This window comes from Balaenoptera physalus (genome assembly GCF_965194825.1).
Source record: "Balaenoptera physalus genome assembly, chromosome: 5".
Classification (NCBI taxonomy): domain Eukaryota; kingdom Metazoa; phylum Chordata; class Mammalia; order Artiodactyla; family Balaenopteridae; genus Balaenoptera; species Balaenoptera physalus.
The window spans coordinates 5,902,198-5,924,639 of NC_138884.1; the positions used below are offsets into that span (position 1 = coordinate 5,902,198).

Below are 22,442 nucleotides of genomic sequence, written 5' to 3' on the forward strand. Positions count from 1 at the left end.
CCATCTGACGTAACTACTTTGCATCTCACCTCCCCGGGCGGTGCGGGGCCGGCCCCTGCACTGGGGTCCGCTGAGGCAGTGGAGGCGACGGAATCCAGGCTGAGGACCGGCGTGGCATCACTGGACTTCACGATCCATCACAACCAGCCCTGAAGAAACCGAATGCTTTCGGCGCTGCTTGAGCTTTGCCTTCGCTGGGACGGCCGCTCCCGTGCACTCCGGAGACCTCAGCTAGCAGCTCCGGAAGGAGACGGGGCGGAGGGGACCGTGGAGAAGAGGACAGGCTAGGGGCCGGTGGAGAAGGACGGGGGATCAGGGGACCGAAGGAATCCGTGCAACCGGTCAGAAAAAGAAAAAAAGTCCTTTTGATCTTCCTGGCCAAACTTCCCTCTTTCTCCCTGCCATTTGTCTACTGGAAAGGATGGGTTTGGTGTTCCGTTTTCTTTCCTCGGTTCAGGAAACTGCTAGAGGGAATCACTGCAGCAGAAACTTGTTCTGGAGGGAAAAAAAAAAAAAAAAAAAATGCTTTGAGCACTTGGAGAAAATGTGAAAGCTTGCAGTACTTATTCGTAAACAATGCTGTCTTAATTTTTTCTTATATGAGTGCTGCGTAGCATATATCAGACTTCATATGTGTTCCTATAAAATCTGTGGAACCCTCTCTCTCATTGACATGATTTAAATACATTGTCACGTTAAATGGATTTGGAGATTCCAGGGTTAAAAGCATCATTTAATAATGAAAAAAGTGAGAGTTCTCAAATTCAACTTCCACTGCCAAAATCCTGAAGGTTATGCAATGTTTATTATGTCTAATATATCAATTGTTCTATGGAAGATGGGGTAGGCTGGAAGCATTCCATAGCCTTTAGCAATTCTCTCAGTGTATGTGATGAATCTTGTCCCAGTGAGACTCTAAGGCCCTTGACAGAAAGAGAACCGGGCGGGGGGTGGGGGGGGAGGGGACCACGCCAGATTTCTGGCTGCTTAACCCTGTAAACAAGCACTTTTTGTGAACTGAAATGATCAATCATCCCAAAGGGTCATTATTCACATACTATCCCATGTCCCACCTACAGCCATCAGGACTTACTTTTACAAAGAAATGAGCAAATAAAATTAAGCCTAAGTTTTCTTAAGTTGGGTAAAACATTTTTCATAAAAAGATGTTTATTCAAGAAATTTCGTAACATTCAACACCTTGTTTTTCATCCAAATGCATACATATATGTGTCGTCATATTCCTGAAGTCTAAAATAATTTTGTGCTGGATTCACTCCTGAGTGTTTTCAGGGACTCTGATGGAATGAAGGCACTTGTTTATTTTCCTATCAGGAAAAATAAATAATAAATCTGATTTTCTGCAATGTTTAAGAAATTATTTCAGGAAGCATATTTACTTTGTGGGCATATATACTCAAATACCTTCTTAATAGCTATTTAAACAGGAGCAAAATTGAGAGAAAAGAATATATTATTTTTCCTTCTGAGGGACCTTTCTTTTTTCTACTCTGTATCCAATTTATTTCCAAGTTTGTCAGTTTCTTTCCCAAATATTCAAGTTCCTGGGAATATCCTTCCAACACATCTAGACCGTAACGTTTGTATTCCAGGTAATCTGCAATGTTTTATTTTCCTGTGACGACTATTGATTTTATGTAAATATATAAACACCAAGTGTCACGCCTTCTTGCACGGCTCCCTACACACACATACTCATGTATGCACACACATACTCATGTACACACACACATACTCATGTATACACACACATACTCATGTATACACACACATACTCATGTACACACACACACATATTCTGAAAGCCCCTCAATTCCCAAAGTGATTTTAATAATGGCTTCTGACACCATAGTAGGGCATGAAAGATGACATTTGGGAACAGAGGGTCATTCTACAATTGTAATTACAATGGAACCATTTGAATAGCTTGTTTTAAGGCAGATCAAAGCACATGTGTTTTACTTCTTTGGAAATGTCACATGACATATTTTGGTCTGCTTCATGCCAACCTGCCAAAATGTCAGAGAAGACTTAAAAGTTCACTGTGGAAATATATAGAGTACATTATAAAAAAACTCTTATATAATTCCACCAAAGCCTGTGTCATGTGTTGTTTAACAGACACTATTTTTCAGTTCATTTCAGTGATCATATTGCTTTTGGCTATGAATTCAATTAAGTCAAGCATAATGTTAAGCAAAAACCTGAGGGGATGAAACTGGAAAACAGACCTATGTTTCAAATGTGGAAAGAAAAAACAGACCATTTTTCTCATTGTTCCTAAAAGAGAGAGAAAGAAAGAAGAAAAGAAACAGAAAAAAAAAAGAGAACTATTTTGGTATGCATGCACAGAGATGTATGCATGCAGAAAAGTAATGGGAGGACTGTATTCTAGCTTTTGTTCTGTTCTAATTGGCTGTGTGACCAAGAGCAAGTTATTCTTTCATCATACTCATCACTGGTAAAATCTGGGGATTGTACTAAATTATCTTTAAAGTCCTCTACATATCCACCATTATGGGATTCTATATTAGAATTCAAAAACTTCAGAAATTTTTATATTGGAATTCACTATGTTAAGAACTTTCTCCTTAGGTGGGAAAAATTGGCATCTGTTACTAAGACTATGAAAATAGTACCTTAGGGTAATTTGTTTGGGGGGTGTGGAAAGGGGATGAGTGACTAGGGCCAAGGTTGAGGCTAAGAGGTCAGAAAATAAATTTTACCTATCCAAGAGGAAACTAAGAGAGGACTGAATGGTTTGTTAAAGTAGTCACTTATTTTTATATAAGCAATATTACAATATACTCATATAGTCACATATAATTACTGTTTAGGATATTCAAGGCAGCTGTAGAACAACAATAAGATGCAAGGCATGCAGAAAGTGATTACATGGATTTTTAGCTGTAAATTGTCACTGGAAAGATGACTAAAATATCAAGTAAATACGCTCAAGGAAATGTCTTTAGGGCTCAATGGCCAACATCTACTAAAGAATTTTAATTTAAGTAATTTACATGAGCATATTAAAATGTGATACACAGAAATCATGAAGCTCATTGTGTTGTCTTCTTGTGAGTGTGTATTTATACTTGTATGAGAGATTTACCTTTTAATCATACTGCTTTTCAGTTCTCTATTTTTGGACTCCTGTAGTGTCATCAAATTTTGCAAGCTCCTTTTCAAATTATAATTATTCTAATGTATTTGTAGTACATTAGAATTATAAATACTCTACAGATAATAACAGTGTGTGTGTTATTAATTTTTCTTTTTGAATCAATTATGTGAAGGTTTGCTGAGAATTAAGAACATGATTTTTTGAAAAGCAAAGATGCACTACTTTGTGCTAGGTAATTATCCCTCTTAATTTTGGGGAATCCTAAAAAACCAGGACAGGAAAAAATCATAGGCATAATGACCAAACCTTCTTTAACTAAAGAGAGCAACAAGCTTACAACATAAGCGCATAGAGACCTCAAATCTTCTGCAACGTGGACTTCTCTATGATTGTGCTTTCTCCTGATACATGTTCTAAAGAGTCGATGCTGCCTTTAACAATTAGTTCTCAGGAAAAAAAAGAATTTCTGAAATGTACCCTTACTTTTTGGCCTTGTAATTCAATTCCACATGCTAAATACACAGAGTTTTACAGTATTATTTGACTATTTGACACCTGAAAATATATTTTCCTTTCCTTACTTCCTCTTTTGTTTTTCTTATTTTTGTTATTTCCTTTCCTCCCCCTTCCTAACTCTTTCTCCCTTAGGGCCTTTCTCTCTCTCTCTCCCTTTTATTTCCTTAATAAAACATTTATTAGTGATACGTCTGCTGTGTTATAGGATATTTAAATACAATATTGTGTCATGGAATGGAATATTGATACAACTCATTTAAATATAAATCTCTTAACTAACCTGGATTTGCGATCTTAAATGCACTTTGTGTATGGGGTGTTGGAGGAAAAGTATGTGCTGACGAGGATTTTCAAATGTGTTTCTTTAAAATGTAGACATAAGACTTGGGATACATATAAGAATCAGAACCTCAATACCAATACATAAAGCTACACACTGAAGACCACTTGAGTTACACATACACATTTTCTACCTAAGCGTTATTTCTGATCAACTACATAGTTTTCATGAGGTTTTATTAGTTTACTTTTTAAAACTCTCATTATATATTGAAAATTGAGATTATGTTAAATTTGTGGTCTCCATTCTCTACCATAATGCAGGCATTGTGTTGGTTTTGGATAAGAGATTTTTACATTTATCATGAGTAATATGGAAGATGATAGTTCTTTTCTTACTAGTATTAACTGTAACACACAGGGAGATACACTAAGAAAGACTATTTTTACAAATTTTAATCATGAACTCACCAACAAAATGGCATATTTCGCAAATGATTATAGATCTTTTTCAGTAATATTATGCTAAAGCTTGTATATAGCTCTTTATCCCTCAAACTCTCAGATCGATGCACTTATGAAATCTTTAATTCCCACTGTGTAAATGGGCTTTACAAATTCCACAAGAACCTGGGCAATTGTATAACATGAGTAAAAGTTACATGTTTAAGAAATTGGTTAACCTCAATCTGTATTGAGATAATATTAAATAGAAAAATGATAGAACGTTTCAAGAAAGGCTGTGAAACTAAAAAGCTAAAACCTAGAGCATTTAACAGAGCAAACTATTTTGGGTTTAAAGGAATAAATTTGTTCATTGTAGTCAATAATGTAAGGTTCATTATTGCCAATAATTAACATCAATAATTTGGGGTCAAATTCAGATTCTGAATTTGAATCCAGAATTAAATACTGATGGACATTAAAAGGATCACTGTAGCCTACAAGGAAAGGTATGTGCCAAGGGTGCTGAGTGTGGAAAAACCTGTAAACCTAATATTTCCCTCTTGATAAACATGGTTACTTGACTTTATAAGTTTTATCTTTTAAATTGAAGGGGAAAATGCAACTAGCTCTTTATATAAGCATGTCAAGGGGAATGAACATTGACAGACAGATTTGCCAGACTCTGGTTTGTGTTATCTACTCTAGTTTTCAAGCTTTCATGTACTTTTATCTTCCTAATTGAATAGCTCCTTTATAGACGTGCTTCCTCTGACTTCCAAGGGGTATAACTATGAATTTCTCCCAGAGCTGTATTTTTCTTTTCTGTTTTGGTGTGGTAAAACAGGACTTTGTATATCTTAGTCTGGGAAAACAATGGGAATAAAACAATGGGAATAAAATTTCAATAAGAACTGTCATCCACCATTCTGTCCATGCACAGAATTCTCAGGCTCATAGGGATGGTGTCAAAACGTGTTGCTTTCTAAAGGAGAGTGTCAAAAGAAATGATGGATTAAGAAAATATTTTTATAATAATTGTAATTGAATAAGTTAAAGATCATTTTTATATGGCCACATATCTATACAATTTCTGATAAATTCCTTAGGCGGATGAGACATAAGGATATAAGCCTGGAAGAAAATCATTTAGACCTTGGCTTAGCAAAAAAAAATTTAGGAGTAATTGAGTAGTTTTTTATAAACTAAAGGTAGAGAGAAAACAACATAGTTCTATTTTCCCAGTTTTATATAACAAATGTATCTGAGTAACATTTTTTTCTATAAGTAAACTTTAATGTTAAAAAACCTAGAAGGAGAGATCTATAATTAAAATAACTTCCATTAGTAGACCTTGAAGAATACTACTCTAATAACTATTATAGAAAATAATAGAAATTGTAGTTTTAAAATCAGAAAAATCCAAATATGTGAGATAATACAAGCAAATGCTTTAGAACTCAACCTCATCTTCTTCTATGATTAAGTTAAGCTTAGAGTTGTATTTACACACTATAGTGTTGGCCACATTTATTTAAATTAGAAGCAATCAATTTAAGTGGATCAGATGTATCGCTATCTTCACTGTAGTTTTAAAAATCAATTCTGGAAACGTTTCCTTTTCTTCTATCATTTTAATAATCAAAGTTTGAGGAGGTGATTTGAAATTTGGTAATCTTAAGAGTCTTTGAAATCTAAAAATATTGTGCCATTTCACGAGTGTAATTGAACTATGAAAATAAAGTATAAGAACTTACTGATGCTCAAACAGATGATTTTAATTTTTAGAGTTCTTGTGTTTAGGAGATCTCTTAGGGCATCTACTGGCCAATGTTAGTATTGCATATGAGAATTTGAGTACAGCAGTCTGAACCCTAGAGTTCTTTGTATCAAAACAATTATTTAAATGTATGTTGATAAAGAGATTTATGACAGAAATGTTTAATGTTTATTGCTGAATTTAAAGTATTAAACAAATACATGAAAACAAATATGGTATGGGAGTTGATCTTATAAAACTTTTATAATACTATATTTACATTTCAACATTTTCAAAATTTATGTTAATTGTCTCTTAGAATCTATATCACTGTTTGAATTTGCTGTCATCAGTATTTTATTTAAACTTGTGATTTTTTTACGAGTATCAAAATAACTGTCTTTTCAAATTTCAAAAGAGGCACACACAGTAACATATTTTACATTATAATCTTTGAGAGCAGAATGTAAAAGGATGTTGAAAATTGACTGTAAGTCTCAAGTTCAGAAAGATTGTAACGTGAAAGGAAATATACTGCTAGAAGTGGAAATAATCTATGTATCTGGACAGATGGAAAGTTCATTTTGTCAAACATCACAGCTAGTTGCTAGACATTAGGCCCAGCAATGAGAATGGATGGGAAAGTCTAACATCTGTGTGTATATAATATATAATACAAATATATTATGTAATAAATATATAAATTAATAACTCTATAACTAAAATTATGATATAATTAAGATAGAAAAATATTACAAGTATATATAAAATATCACAAGTAAAAATTAGTAAAATGTCACAGGTACAAACTGATAAGTTGAACGAGAAGTAAAGAAGCATTTGGTGAAGTGAGCAATTACTACTGATTTTTCTTGCTCTTTTTAGCCTTCGCCGTGTATAAGATCCATCCAGAGCATATGGACCAGAGCATCTGTCCCAGTTTGTTCCCAAGAATGGTGTTAGCGCTGTCTCGGAGGAACTATGCTAGGGACCAAAAGAGACATGTATGTTCCTTTTCTTGCAGATTCCCTCTGTTAATGTGTATTGCTGTTGTTTATTAACATTATACAGAAATTATTTGAACTTCAAAAAGCAAAAGCTGTCAATAAAGAAACCTGAAAACAATTCTGTGTAACAAATTAGGATTTTGCACTATACTTGCTTTGTATTTACTACTGCTACTCACCACACCCTTCCTCCTGTGACTGTGTTTCAGTCTCACTTCATGGTCTCTGATGGTTGAGTGGAGCCACTTCCGTACAAAGAACTATGAATAGAAGTGACACATGTCACTTCTGGGCTGAGAACTTAGCAATATCCTGAAGCACCCTTTTCTCTCTATCAAAGAAATGGGCAACCTTTGAGATAGTGGCTGCTCCAGTTACCCTAGACTCCTGGGGGACATGAGGAGCTGAGTGGCCTTTGCTGACTGTGACGGTCAATTTTGTGTGTCACCCTGACTGGGCTAAGGAATGCTCAGATAGCTGGTCAAACATTATATCTGGGTGTGTCTGTGAGGGTGTTTCCGGGGGAGATTAACAGTTGAATTGAACTGGTAGACTGAGTAAAGAAGATGGCCCTCACCAGCGTGAATGGGCATCACCCAAACCACAGAAGGCCTGAATTGAACAAAAAGGCAGAGGAAGGGCAAATTCAACTCTGAGCTGGGTCGTCTATTTTCTCTTGGCCTCAGACATCCGCCCTCCGGGTTCTTGGGCTTTTGAACTCAAAGCAGGACTTACACCATTTCCTGCCCCACCTCCGACCCCCCATTTCTCAGGTCTCTGGACTTGGACTGAATTACGCCAGCAGCTTTGCTGCTTGCCCAGCTGGCAGATGGCAGATCATGGGATTTCTTGGTCTCTGTCATTGTGTAAGCCAATTGCTATAACAAATATCTCCCTGTCTATTTCTCTCTCTCTCTCTCATCTATGTGCCTAAATCCTATTGGTGCTGTTTCTTGGGAAAACCTGCTGACTCATGGTGGGCATGGAACATGAGCAGGAAATAAACCTTGGTTGTTTTAGGCCACTGAGATTTGAAGATTATTAGTCTGTCATCACAGCATCAATAACTTAAACCAGTTGGTAAATATCAGCAACTGAGTTGATTTTGAAATAGTTGTGTCTGCATCAATCTCTCACAACACCTGCTACACATAGCTGATGTCTCTGGCTTCCTACATGAAAGATGTCATTGATCCCCTCAGGTATAGGCTTGTTTTTTCTCTAGGTTTTGCATTTATCTGGAATTAAACAAAATGAATCTCATCCTCTTAATATCCATCCTAAAATAAGCTTAGGTTAGGCTGGCAAAATTAAATTCTCCTGTAGTGACCTGAGCCAAGATAACTTGTCTATCATTCGGACCTGCATACATTACTTTAGAGCTATGTGTTGGGCTTCTATTCTAGACTTTTTGTAATGGTTCACTATCTTTCACTTAAGGATTTCATTTCCTCTTACCCACATGTACCCAGAGTAAGAACCAAACCACTTCCCTTCCAAGTGTTCCTTCAACACATGAGAATCGGGTTCCTACTCTGAAACAGACATGCTGGAGGTTAGAGATACAAAGATAAATAATATATAATGCTGTAAACAAAACCCAACTAAACCATTACTATACAATGTAATAAGTACTAAAATAAGGTAATGTGCCTAGAATCATCTCAGTCCAGTATGAACCTTATGGCTGTTTCTACTAGGAACTAAATTTCTGCCTTTAGGACACATTCAGAATCACTGACTGGTACTTTCCAAGGACACTGCTCCCTGACATAAAATATTTGATCTCCACATTTCCAAGTATTGTCAGCCTGTATTCTATATTTGCTTACTCCACTCACTTAGGTGAGCAACAGCTAGTTAAATGCGTATTATCCTTTACTACCTACCTAAAATTGATGACAAATTACTTGCTTCTTTGAGTACTGTGCTTTGCCCAAACTGCTGAATTTCAGAATTGGCCTCCTTGCTTTTTTAAAGTAGTAGTCTGGTTTTGTCAAGCCCTCTGCTTCTTTCCCCAACTCATGCTAGGCCTAAACTGTTATGATGAAAGTAACTACTTACACAATTTCCAAGGAATTTCACAATTGGCCACTGGAATTTCAAAAGAATTATACAAACTCCATGGAATTTAACTTCAGCAAGGTATGAATAATATCCCATGTGACAACTTTCTTCAAAAAATCAAGACTTGTATTGAAGACGAAGTAGAAGAAGAAATAAAACACCACCACCATCACCAATAACAAAAAAAAAACCTGTAAGGAGTTACTATTGTCTAGTAAATTAAATGAAAACTCCTGGTTTTGCCTTAATTCCTCTCTAACCTCCCATACAATTAAAATTGGACAGCACAGGTCTCACTGAACTTTGTGGTTTATTTATCATTGCTACACACCTATTCCAACCTACCATCATCTATGGCCTATGAACATCTATATTAGGTATCACCTATCATCTACGATTATCTGGTTGCCTAACTGATCTCTTTACTTACTCTCTTAACTCAAAGTGCATTTCACAACCTCAGCTATAGTTATTTTAAAAAATATATATGTCACATTATGTCCCTTCTTTGCTTAAAACTTTGCATTCCATTTTGTATTTAAAAAAACCTAAATCCCTTACTGTTGTCCACAGGTCCTCCTATCACTAGGCACACACACACCTTCCAGGTCAGAAACTACTCCTTCCCTTATCTTCACCGATCATTGTAGCATTCTTGCTCTCTTTCAACATATGAAGCTCATACCCATTTTAATGCCTTTACACTTGATGCCTCTTTTTCGCAAATTCTGTTCCCCAGATTTCCTTATGGGTGAGTCTTTAATATTCATCCCTATGGAATTACCTTTTTCTGCCTAGCAACCCTCTACACTACCAACTCTTAACCTTTATACAGCTACTTTTTTCATGGAATATATTAATATTTGAAGATATATTATTTATTAATTCATTCATCAACATTATGTCTTCTCAAACTCGAATGTTAGCTCATTGAGTATAAGACCCAACTTGTTCATACTAGTATTCTGTGGAGTCAGATAACTGCCTTTAGTATAAGTGTTCAATACATTTACTGAACAAATGCATTCATGTATTTAGCAATGCATTCATTTGCTGTACCTTTTAACATTTTCAAAATCTACCCATCCTTCAAGAGCAGATTGAATGTTACTTCTTTCATAAACTTTATCTGATTTTCAAACTTGTGACACATCTTTTCTTTGAACCAGTGTAGAAATCTATCATGAGGCTCTTTCTGACTCTATTCAAAGTTTTTTATTTTTTAAAAAATTCCTCTCTCTGATCACTAGATAATTATCACCTCAAAGAAAACATCTAGGCTCTACAATTTCGATATCCAGAATGTAATGTGAATTTCTGACTCACAGTAAACACAATCTAGAAACATATATATTTACTTATTTATGTATTTGTTATCTATCCCTAAAGGAGAGTTTGACCTCCTTTTTTTGCTCACTGCTATATCCTCATCTCCTTGACAGGAACTGGCAAGTAAGAGAAGCCCAATGAATAGCTGCTGAAAGAATGAAAAAGTCTGAACATTTTCTCACTGAATTTGACATTTCCTAAAATATTATTTTCCCTTGACAGTCAACGTATTAGCATCACCATCATCTGGTAAATTTATTCCAAGCCTGCTATATTCGTTATAATCATTTAAATTGCTTACATGATCAAGCAGTGTTTTAAGATTAGTAGAATTTTAATTATGCCTAATTATTTATCCAACAAATGGTTAATTTAAAATTTTATGAATGGTTAAGGAATAAAAATGATATATCAGCTTCTAGGAATAGTGTGGATAGAAAATGTATTATCTGAGAGTAAGCAGTATGCCCCTTGATTCATATGTTTCAACTTCCTGACATGAACTTAGATGTCTTACCTTACTCTGTAAAGTATTTTACTGATTCTCTGTCTGTACTTATCCTCGGTAAATGTAGGAGAGAGGAATGCAAACCAAGATAACTTAAGAATACATACTTTAAACTTTGACTAAAGTTTAGAACTTTTAAACCAAATTTACACTGACAAAATAATACTTGTTATTCTTGCATGGATACATATTCAGTTCTCCTTTGCCACTGTTTTGTTCATGACACAAACACAACTTATAAGATTTCAGAAAATTAAGAAAATATAGACTCAAGTTTCCAGGCTGATATACAAGATATGGCTATTACACAGAAGCTGTTTATATGCCCATTTTAAACAACTAAATAGTAGTGTTTGTGTTGAGTAATCTATCAAATACATAATCACTAGCAACTATTAGTGAGTTTACTATATTTGTTGAGTGGTTTTACTGAGGAGCAGCAAAGAAACTGGCAAAGTAGTTTTTATCAATGTGACCTTCCCTCCTGTCAGTTAAAAAATTATAATATCTTGCTTTATGAAGAAAAACAATCAACAGACACTAATTGATATATTTAAGGAATCTTTCATCTATTAACAGGAGAAAACTGGTGGCAAATAGAATAAATATTTCTGTACTATAGGATTTAAATATTATGTACAGAATACAGTTATTTTTCCTAAAAATAGAGATTAAGCTAATGTAATTATCATAGACACAGAAATTTAGAACACATACACTATAGTTATACATGAAAACAATTATACTTAAGTTATCATCAATGGTGCATATCAGTTATGAATAACAATACAATATTACTAAATTTTGTATAAAACTGTAGCCAAAAAGCTTAATAATATTTTTTATTTTACAGAATACTGCTTAAATTACTGAAAATAGTTCTATGAGGACATTTTACACTGAATAAATAAAAGTAATGTTAGCCAGTGAAATATAAGAAAGAAATGAAAAGTTATAAACAAAGAAATAACACATTTTAAAATGAGCCTTAAAGATTAACGTGTTCTATTTGCTATATTTACTACTGAGCATAAAATATCAAGAAAAACTAGTAAAGAAAATTTATGAAAAAACATTAAAGTAATCAGATACCTTTGACTTAAGCAACAACTCAGTGCACACATAATACAATGTTTTATTTGGTTATTTATTTATTTTTACTCCAAATCAGGCCCTATTACTGGCACAGCACTTTATATACTTACTCCAGGCAAGTGACAATTTCACTCAGTTGTACAATATATGTCTCAGAATAATATTGGTTGACTTCACAGAGCTGCTTCCTCAGTTTCAGGTCACAGACAACCTGCCTTGTTACCTATCTTTGTGTACAATTAATAGTTCCAGTTCCCTTGTTTCATTATGATTTTAACATCTAATCCATCCTAATTAAACCAGAGCTGAGGATTCTCAACACTCTCCACCTCATCTATTACAGAAATTCCTATTTTTTTCCTACAAATATCGTTACATTTGCCCCAACCTTAATATTTTCATGAAATACTTTGACAAAGATGGATGACTGGATACTAATTCAACTTTAACCAAGCTTCAAGTCCATTTGCAAATATGAAAGAGAAAATCTTACTTGACTTGCTTCTGAGTTACCGTTGTATCTGCCTGAAATACACACATGAATTAGATTGACCTGTATTGTCATATAAATGCAGCTAAAATAAGCAAATTTTAGATTTTAGAGGAAGAGTTTGGTATGAAATGTGAAGGTGAAGTTTTATTATTTGATATGTTTATAAGTTTAATAATTACAGGAATATATTTTGAGCATCTCTTTGGGTCAGGTGATATAATAGGCACTGAGGATGTGGTAGTGACAGAAGAGAAAATACACACCACATTAACAGAATAAAGGACAAAAATCATAGGGTTATCCCAATTTATGTAGAAAAAGCATTTGACAAGATTAAATATCCTTGCATGATAAAAACTCACAAAAAACTAGAAATAGTAGGAAACTGCATCAATATAATAAAGACCATACACAAAAGTCATAGGTAACATCATACTTAATGGTTAAAGACTGAAAGTTTTTCTCTAAGATCAAGAACAAGGCAAGGATGCCCATTCTTGACACTTATATTGAACGTATTACTGGAAGTCCTAGCCAGAGAAATTAGTCGAGAAAAAAAAATAATAAAACACCCAAATTGGAAAGGAAAAAGCAAAATTATCTCTCTTCACAGATGATGTGATTTTATATGTAGAAAGACCTAAATTTCAAAAAAATTAAAATCCTATTAGAACAGATTCAACAAATTTGCAGGATACAAAGTCAACATACAAAAATAAGTTTGTTTCTATAAATAATGAATAATCTGAAAATAAATTATAACAACAATCTCATTTACAATAACACCAAAAACAATAAAATACTTTGGAATGAACTTAACCAGGGAGGCAAAAGACTTGTCCACTGAAAACTACAAAACACTGATGAAAGAAATTAAGATAGATACAAATAAAGAAAAAAATCCTATGCTTATGAATTAGAAGACTTAATTTTGTTAAAAATATGCATATTACCCCAAAGATCTACAGAGTCAATGTAATCCCTATCAAAATCCCAATGAAATTTTTTGCAGAAATATAAAATTTAAAAAATCCTAAAATTTATATGAAATCTCAAGGGACCCCGAATAGCCAAAACCAACTTAAAAAAAAGAACAAAGTCAGAAGCCTCACACAACCTGATTTCAAAACATAATTGAAAGCTACAAAAACCAAGAGTGTTGTATTGGCATAAAGCAGACATATAAACCAATGGAAAGAATAGAGAGCCCAGAAATAAACCCTCACATATATGGTCAAATGACCTTCAACGGGACTTCTAAGACCACACACATGGGAAAAGGACAGTCTCTTCAACAAATGGTGTTAGGAAAAGAAGAAAACTGAATATCCACATGTAAAAGAGTAAGTTGGAACTTTACCGTACACCACATACAAAAATTAACTCAAAATGGATTAAAGACCTAAATGTAAGACTGTAAATGCTTCTAGAAGGAAGCACAAAGGGAAAACTTCATGATATTGGACTTAGCAAAGTTTTCTTTTAATATGATAGCAAAAGCACAGGCAACAAAAGCAAAATAGACAAATAAGAATACATCAAGTTTTAAAACTTATGCACAGCAAAGGAAACAATCAACTGAATGAAAAAGAAACATGCAAAGGGAGAGAATATTTGAAAATCATATATCTGATATGGAGTTAATACCCAGGATGTATAAATAAATCCCCAAACTCAAAAACAGAAAAAGGAAACAACTTGATTCAAAAATGGACAAAAGACTTGAATAGATATTTCTAAAAAGAAAATATACAAATGACCAAGAAGCATAATAAAAGATGCTCAACATCACTAACCTTTAGAGAAATGCAAATAAAAACTGCAATGAGATATCACCTCGTAGCTATAAGAGAGTCATTATCAAACAAAACACAACAAAATAGAACAAAAAGCCCACAGAAAACAAGCGTGTTGAAGACGTGCAGAAACTGGAACTCTTGTTGGAAACCTTGTGCATTGTTGGTAGGAATGTAAAATGGTGCAGCTGCTATGGAAAAAAGAATTGAGTGCCTCGACAAATTAAATATGTAATCACAACATTATCCAGCAATTCCACTGTCAGGTACATACCCGTAGTAATTGAAAGCAAGATCTTGAAGAGATATTTGACATCCATGTTCATTGCAGCATTATTCACAATAGTGACGAGGTAGAAGCAACCCAGATGTCTAACAATGAATGGATGGATAAGTAAATTGTGGTCTATACACACAATGAGATTGTTTTCAGCCTTAAAAAAGAAGGAAATCCTGCCACATGCTGCAACATGGATGAACCTTAAGGACATTTTGCTAAGTGAAAGAAGCTAGTCACAGAAAGAAAAATATTGTATGATTCCACTTATAAGAGATATCTAAAGTCATCAAACTCATAGAAACACAATGTAAAATGGTGATTGCCAGAGGCTGGAATGAGGGTTAAATGAGAAGTTGTTCAATGGGTTTAGAGCTTCAGTGCTTCCAGTGAAAACACACAACTATGTGAATATAGTCAACGCTACTCAACTGTAGATTTTAAAATGCTTAAGATGGTGATTTTTTGTCATGTATTTTTAAACTCAGTTTAAGAGTTTATTCTCAAATTTATCCTTATCTTAGTGGAGAAAACTATTATTTTAAAGTATAGTATCTAGAAAGGGTTAACATTATAGTTCACATCTAATTCTGCCTTCATCCAACAACTACGATTTTTCCATCCGTCATACTGATAGTTACAAGTTGTGTCTCTCAGGCACAAGCCCAGGCTTATAGACTGGATCAGTGCAATATTTTATTATTATTATTATTTTTTTTTTTAATTTATTTATTTTTATATTTATGGCTGTGATGGGTTTTCGTTTCTGTGCGAGGGCTTTCTCTAGTTGCGGCAAGTGGGGGCCAATCTTCATCGCGGTGCGCGGGCCTCTCACTATCGCGGCCTCTCTTGTTGCGGAGCACAGGCTCCAGACGCACAGGTTCAGTAGTTGTGGCTCATGGGCCTAGTTGCTCCATGGCATGTGGGATCTTCCCAGATCAGGGCTCGAACACGTGTCCCCTAGTGCAATATTTTTGTTCCTTTGTTTTTTTTGTTTTATTTCCATGGGTGGGGATAGGGTAGCTTGCGATTGATGTGACTCCAGAGGTTTATAGTTTCTCCTACTGTACTGGAGATTTTCCAGAGCCTGTTTTGAGATAGTAAAGATATGCTTACAAGTAATTGATCACCAGCATATACATATGAGGATCACAATTAATTTTTACCTGCATGAATGGAGGAGGCTGATGTCACTGGTGTATTCTCTGCCCTGGTGAAGACTGGTTTCTAAACAGAATCTAGTAGATACAAGATACCAATGGACCTGTATATGGAGACTTAAGGACAACAGAGGCAGTGAAGGAGAGGACATAGCTGACCGCAGAAGGTATCCACTAAGATCCAGATTTATTGCCTAGTTTGTAGTAATCTCTATGATTACTGAATCTTGCCTAAATGAATAAATTCTCTCTCATCTATTGTGCTCCCTTCCATGGCATAGAATCCAGCCAACCTTGATTATAAAATTAGGAAAATCCCTGATTTGAATTATTGGGAAATAAAAAGTCATGCTTCCCAGGTTTAGCATCATTTTCCTCACCTTACACTCAATTCATTGCCTCCCCTGAAATTTATTCTTTGCATTGAATTTTTCTCAAGCTAATGTTCACATTCCCTTAATCTATAATTTTCCTATTTTCATTTTTCTTTTTTATTCATAACTTTAAAGTTATGTTTTCCTTTTGCTGTCAGATTGTAGTTTTCTCTGTCTCTCCTGATTTGAGCACGACTTCCCTGAACTCCTGACCCTCACTTCATCATCCCTCTGCCTCTTCTGCAGCCTTGTTATCTGGAGTATTTCCCCCGCTTTCACACTTGCTCTCTTACCTCCTTCCCAGAAGCATGGCATTTAAACAGACATGCAGAGGAAATGGCAGAATAATCGCTGGCATGCTCCAAGAATTAGGACATTTTTTGCAATTACTATAAATATTTAGGCTGCATATAACCTTCCTTTTGTCCTGATTCCAGATACAGATGAATAACATCAAGAATCTTGGCAAAACAGAACCTAAGGCTAACTACTCTTTTTTCTCTTTTTTCTTTTTCTTTTCCCAAATATACACTGATAATTCAATATAACAGTTATTTTTAAAATATGGGTTGTCTTGGAAGAATATATATAATATAATATAATATAATATAATATAATATAATATAATATAATATAATATAATATAATAATGTCTTCCATACATATAATTCCCAAGAAACCTTATTACTAAAAAAATGGGAAAAAGTATCCAAACATCTAGTGGACCAGTTTCTTTAGATTCATTTTCTTTTACATTAGAATGATGCTATTTCCATTTCTACTCTGCATGCATTTCCCTCAGTGTCACTATCACTCCCACTCTGTGATTAACTGATCCTGTTTTTAATTCAGCTGGAACAACTTCTCATCATTTAAGAAGTATTGGGACTTCCCTGGTGGTCCAGTGGTTAAGACTCCTCACTTCCACTGCAGAGGGTGAGGGTTCCATCCCTGGCCGGGGAACTAAGATCCCAAATGCCTCGCAGTACTGCCAAAAGTTAAAAAGAAAAAAAAAAAATTAAGTATGATGTTCCCTCCTAAATCTTGGCATTGCCACCCTTTCATGTTTGTTCCACTATGAGTAGTGCTGGTAGTACTTGTAGCCCAAGTACTCTACTATACAAAAGTAAGCAGTTATTTAATATTTGCTAATTAATCAATTCTCTGTTTAGTGTTTTGCACAATGTTGATTGTGTGGGAACATGGTAGACACCGTAACAACTTTTAAACTTTATTGTTTGTGCTGAGGTATGGGGACTTGCTGTGCAGGATAATATAGACAAAGAGAGAAGAAAAATCAATTGTGAAAATATTGGAGCACATGAGTTTCTATGTTAATAGTTTGTAAAATCAACTGTACTTGTAAGAGTGACCTACATAGCTAGGAATTCTGCAAACAAATATAAATTAGCATCTTAGTACTTGAAATGTAATAATTTACAGGAAAACATTTTCAGATAATCCATAATAACTGAAGCAGCTTTCTCAAAAAAAAAGTTTCCAGGCAAAGAACACAATCAGAATATCTTCCACATATTAGGGCATCACTTTCCCAGTCATGCTGTATCCAAACCTTGTAATCACTGTTAATTCCTCACTCTTTCTCGTATTAAGCACCAAGTTCTATTTAGTTTATATCTGTAACATTGCTTCATTCAGTTTGTAATATATATTCTCTCTTCCTTTCCCTTGATTTTTCAATACATTTCCTGAGATGACTGAAAACCCAACTGGTTTCTCTGCTTCATGTCTTTCCTATTTTCATTCCTTTCTACACATTTCTTTCAAATTAATCTTTGTAAAGCATTTCCCACATCATGTCAGTATCCCACTAGAAGGCCTGCCATTGTTCCCCATTGCTACAGTGACCAGATAATTTGTCATCCAAACTGGAAGACTTTTGAGAGTAAAAGAGGCATGATTAATAATCAGCCTCAGGCTACAGATGTAAACCAGGATTGTCCTGGCTGGATGGAGAAGTATGGTCATTCTACTCACTGAAACAAGCTACCCATGATCCTCCCCAAACTATTTGTCTATTCAAAAGTTGTACAACTTCTTAAGACAAACTAAATTACTTTATATCTTGACTACTCATCTCAGTTTTACTCACCTCAGTAAAATGTGCTCTCAGTTTTTGTGACAGCAAAATAAAATAGTATAAGAATACATGGGGGCTTCCCTGGTGGTGCAGTGGTTGAGAGTCTGCCTGCTGGTGCAGGGGACGCAGGTTCGAGCCCTGGTCTGGGAGGATCCCACATGCCGCGGAGCAACTGGGCCCGTGAGCCACAACTACTGAGCCTGCGCGTCTGGAGCCTGTGCTCCGCAACAAGAGAGGCCGCGATAGTGAGAGGCCCGCGCACCGCGATGAAGAGTGGCGCCCGCTTGCCGCAACTGGAGAAAGACCTCGCACAGAAACGAAGACCCAACACAGCCATAAATAAATAAATAAATAAATAAATAAATAAATAAATAAAGAATACATGGACTATATCAAGTACTCAAGTAATGTTATTTTCTGTCTTTTCCAATAAATTTCCTTAGAAAATACAGAATATCTACTCTCAACAGAGAACACTAGCAATCAATGCCATGTAGGTAGTTTTACTCCTGTTGACAATATTAAAGAATAATTAATTAGAATTCTGTTTTAAATTGTTTGGATAAGTCTCTGTAGAAATTGTCATCATTTACTCTTACACTTTAACTATGGATAATTTAAACTGGAATCAAGAAAATGATTATTTTGGATAGGTGTATGTATAATTTGTTGAGGTATATATTGTTGTCCTTATAACTTCAGGATAGGCACACACATAATACTATTTTCAACAGCTTAGTGTTTATAAGATTAAAATGTAAATTTTTATTAAAATTAAGTTATATCATCATGTTTTTCTTAAGAATTTACAATTTGGCTCTTGAAGACTTATCTTGTAACTAAGTATGGCATTTGATGTCTCCTTCATCAAACAATTACAAACATATTAATTTATATTTTGATTAGGAAGAAAAAGAATACACCACTACAGAAATATTTCTGGCATGTGTCAGAAGGATATTCTGCTACTTATCCTATAATCAATTCATTATTTCATTAATAGATTTATTGAAGTCTCCAATGAAATATGTTTGATCTAATTTCAGTTATATTATCACTATGCTGTGAATCTGGTTTATATTCAGACATCATTCTCCACAGGTTAAAATCAAGTTAGTAAGAATCTGTTTCCTGTATTTCAATTTATCAAGTTAAATTTGGCCTTTTTTCATCTTTCCTTGTTTCCTTAGATAATTGATACAGCAGAATCAAACTGACTTATAGTATCTTATTTTTCTCTTTTAATTTTTATCTCAATATGTCCTTATTGGTGGAACGTTAATTCACAATGATCTTACAGTTCTATATCTTTGTAGATAAAAGGTAAATGTATTTTGTTATTTTATTTATTATTTCAATTATATTTTATGTTTATGATTAGTAAACTGTACAGTAATATTGTAATTTTGTAAGATTTACCGTTATTCATCTCATGATGGATATTCTCCCTCAAATATTCATACAAAATTATAAATAGGTATATTTCATATGTATTATTTATGAACTGTACCAACCATTAGAACCCACTCAAAAATGTACTTTGCTTCACTAGAGTAACATATCATCTATCATAAATTCCTTACAAAATCTCCAATACTGTATATGTAGATAATTATTTTTATATTACTCTTTCAGAGATTGAAGTGTTAATACACTGGAATGCTCTTAACAGTGTACATTTGAGCCATTTGAACACTATATCCAGTCTGTTTTAAAGGCTATTTATTTGTTTAGAACCTTCTCTTAATGGCAAAGAAACATGAACCCACTCCTCTCTTCATTATTACAAGTTACAAATCAATAGTGCTTTAAATATTCATCATTTCCCTGTTATCTTATGAAAAACGTCTAATATCCCTTGGGTCACACTGTATTCTTGAAACTCCACCTTCACTAAATAAAGATCAAATCTAGCACAAAAATCTGAATGTGTATAATACAAAGACCCAGTACTTGGAAATTTATTAGTTGAAATTCTCTATGAGAATTCTCCACTTGCTTATTTTCAGGCTAAGAATTATTGAGGTTTATAATATAAATTCTTAACCAAAGTTTAGAGTTATTATAATGACTACATATGTAATAACATACTTTTTGACCAAAATATAAACATGAGTTTTGATCCCAATACTTTTTCATTTAATGGAACTGTAGAATCCTAGTGGTGGTCAGTACCTTTGAGATCCTTTGGAGGAGAAAGCTCTCTACCATGTCTTTCTTGTATGGTCATTTAACTTTTACTTAAATAGCTAAGGAGAAAGGTCACATAGGATAGTTTCATTTGGGAAAATTCTAACTCTAACTATTGAAGCAACTATAAAAAGTAATAAAATTGACTTGGAGGAATACCCTGGTGGTCCAGTGGTTAGAATTCCATGCTTCCACTGCAGGGGGCACAGGTTCAATCACTAGTCAGGGAATTAAGTTCCTGCATGGCCATAAATAAATAAATAAATAAATAAATAAATAAATAAATAAATACTTTTAGAATTCAAAAATCACGTGGCTGGACTTGCTTGGAACTTCAAATAACAAGGCCATACTTCCTTAGAGAGAGAGTATGTGTATATATTCTGGTCTCTGTCTCATTCTGGTAACAAATAGACCAAATCCCTAAACCCACACCAATGAAGCATTTCACAAGAATTTCTAATAACAGTTGCAAGATGTCATTACCGATCTATTAAATGTGTAGAAAGGAAGTCTCATTTGGATTGCTTTTCTTTTGTTTTGTTTAGACCCTCAGTCCCACTTTTGGGTCTGTGGTCTGTTTTTGTGACATCCCCTGTGGGTCTGATGACATTTTGATATGCCATGATGCTCAACCACAAAAATTTATTGATAAGGAATTTAGGTATTTGATTCCCTTCTCCACAGAACCAATTACTCAATGAGAAATAATCCATGACTGTGAATGAAACTGGGCCAGCCAGGCCTACCTCACCGGGCCTTCTCAGGTAAAGAGCATGGAGAAGTCCCTCTTGGAAGTCTATAAATTAATATTTTATTTGTTAGTAACTTCCTACATCATACTGAGTAATACTTTCTAGGAAAGTATTTTCTAGAAATCCATTCTATAGGAAGAAGTTAATATTATTAGTTTTCACCATTGTATGTTCAGAAAATAACTGTGGTTGCATTTTATGCAGGGAGTGAAATGAAAAAGAGAACCAATATTCTGTAGGCAAGACTCTATGTAGACACAGGGGTCTAACTAATTATCTGATACTATTACTTTTTATATTACTACTTTTTACTTATATGTCTTTTACCTCCTTGTTCAGATTTATACCTAGGTATTTTATTCTTGTTGATGCCATTGTCAATAGGGTTATTTGTTAAATTTCTCTACTAATAGTTCATTTTGGTGTATCTAAACACAGTAGATTTCTACATATTAATTTTATATCCTGCAACTTTACTGAATTCATTTATTAGTTTTAATAGCTTTTTGGTGTTACCTTCAGGATTTTCTATGAAGAGTACTGTATCATGTTATCTGGAAACATTGACAGTTTTATTTCTTCCTTACCAATTTGGATTCTCTTATTTCTTTTTCTTGTCTGATTTTTGTGGCTAGGACTTCCAATACTATATTGAATAAAAGTGGTGAGAGTGGGCATCCTTGTCTTGTTCCTGATCTTAGAGGGAATGCTTTCAGATTTTCACTGTTGAGTAAAATGTTCACTGTAGGACTGTCATAAATGGCTTTTATTATCTTCAGATATGTTCCCTCTGCACCCATTTTGTTGAGAGTCTTTATGATGAATGAATGTTGAATTTTGTCAGAAAGCTTTTTCTGTATCTCAACAGTTAATCATATGGTTTTTATTCTTAAATTTGTTACTATAGTGTATCACATTGATTAGCTTGTGGATATTGAACAGCACTTGAATCCCTGAGATAAACCCCACTTGACCATGGTTTATGATCATTTTAATGTATTGTTGAATTTGTTTTGCTAATATTTTGTTAAGAATTTTGTCATCAATGTTCATCGGATTATTGGCCATCATTTTCTTTTTTTGTGGTGTCTTAATCTGGTTTTGGTGTCAGGGTGATTCATAGAATGAGTTTAGAAGGACTCCTTCC

The 22,442-nt window shown here is 34.3% G+C and overlaps 1 protein-coding gene across 1 annotated transcript in view; it reads right to left on the bottom strand.

The window, feature by feature from the left end:
• The window catches only part of FSTL5 (follistatin like 5), a 765,145-nt gene extending 750,680 nt beyond the window's left edge, over positions 1 to 14,465 (bottom strand). Inside the window, exon 1 of the mRNA XM_082461701.1 lies at positions 30 to 14,465. The gene's annotated coding sequence lies outside the window, so the exon portion shown is untranslated. The remainder of the gene's footprint in view (positions 1 to 29) is intronic.
• Between the last annotated feature and the right edge of the window lie 7,977 nt (positions 14,466 to 22,442).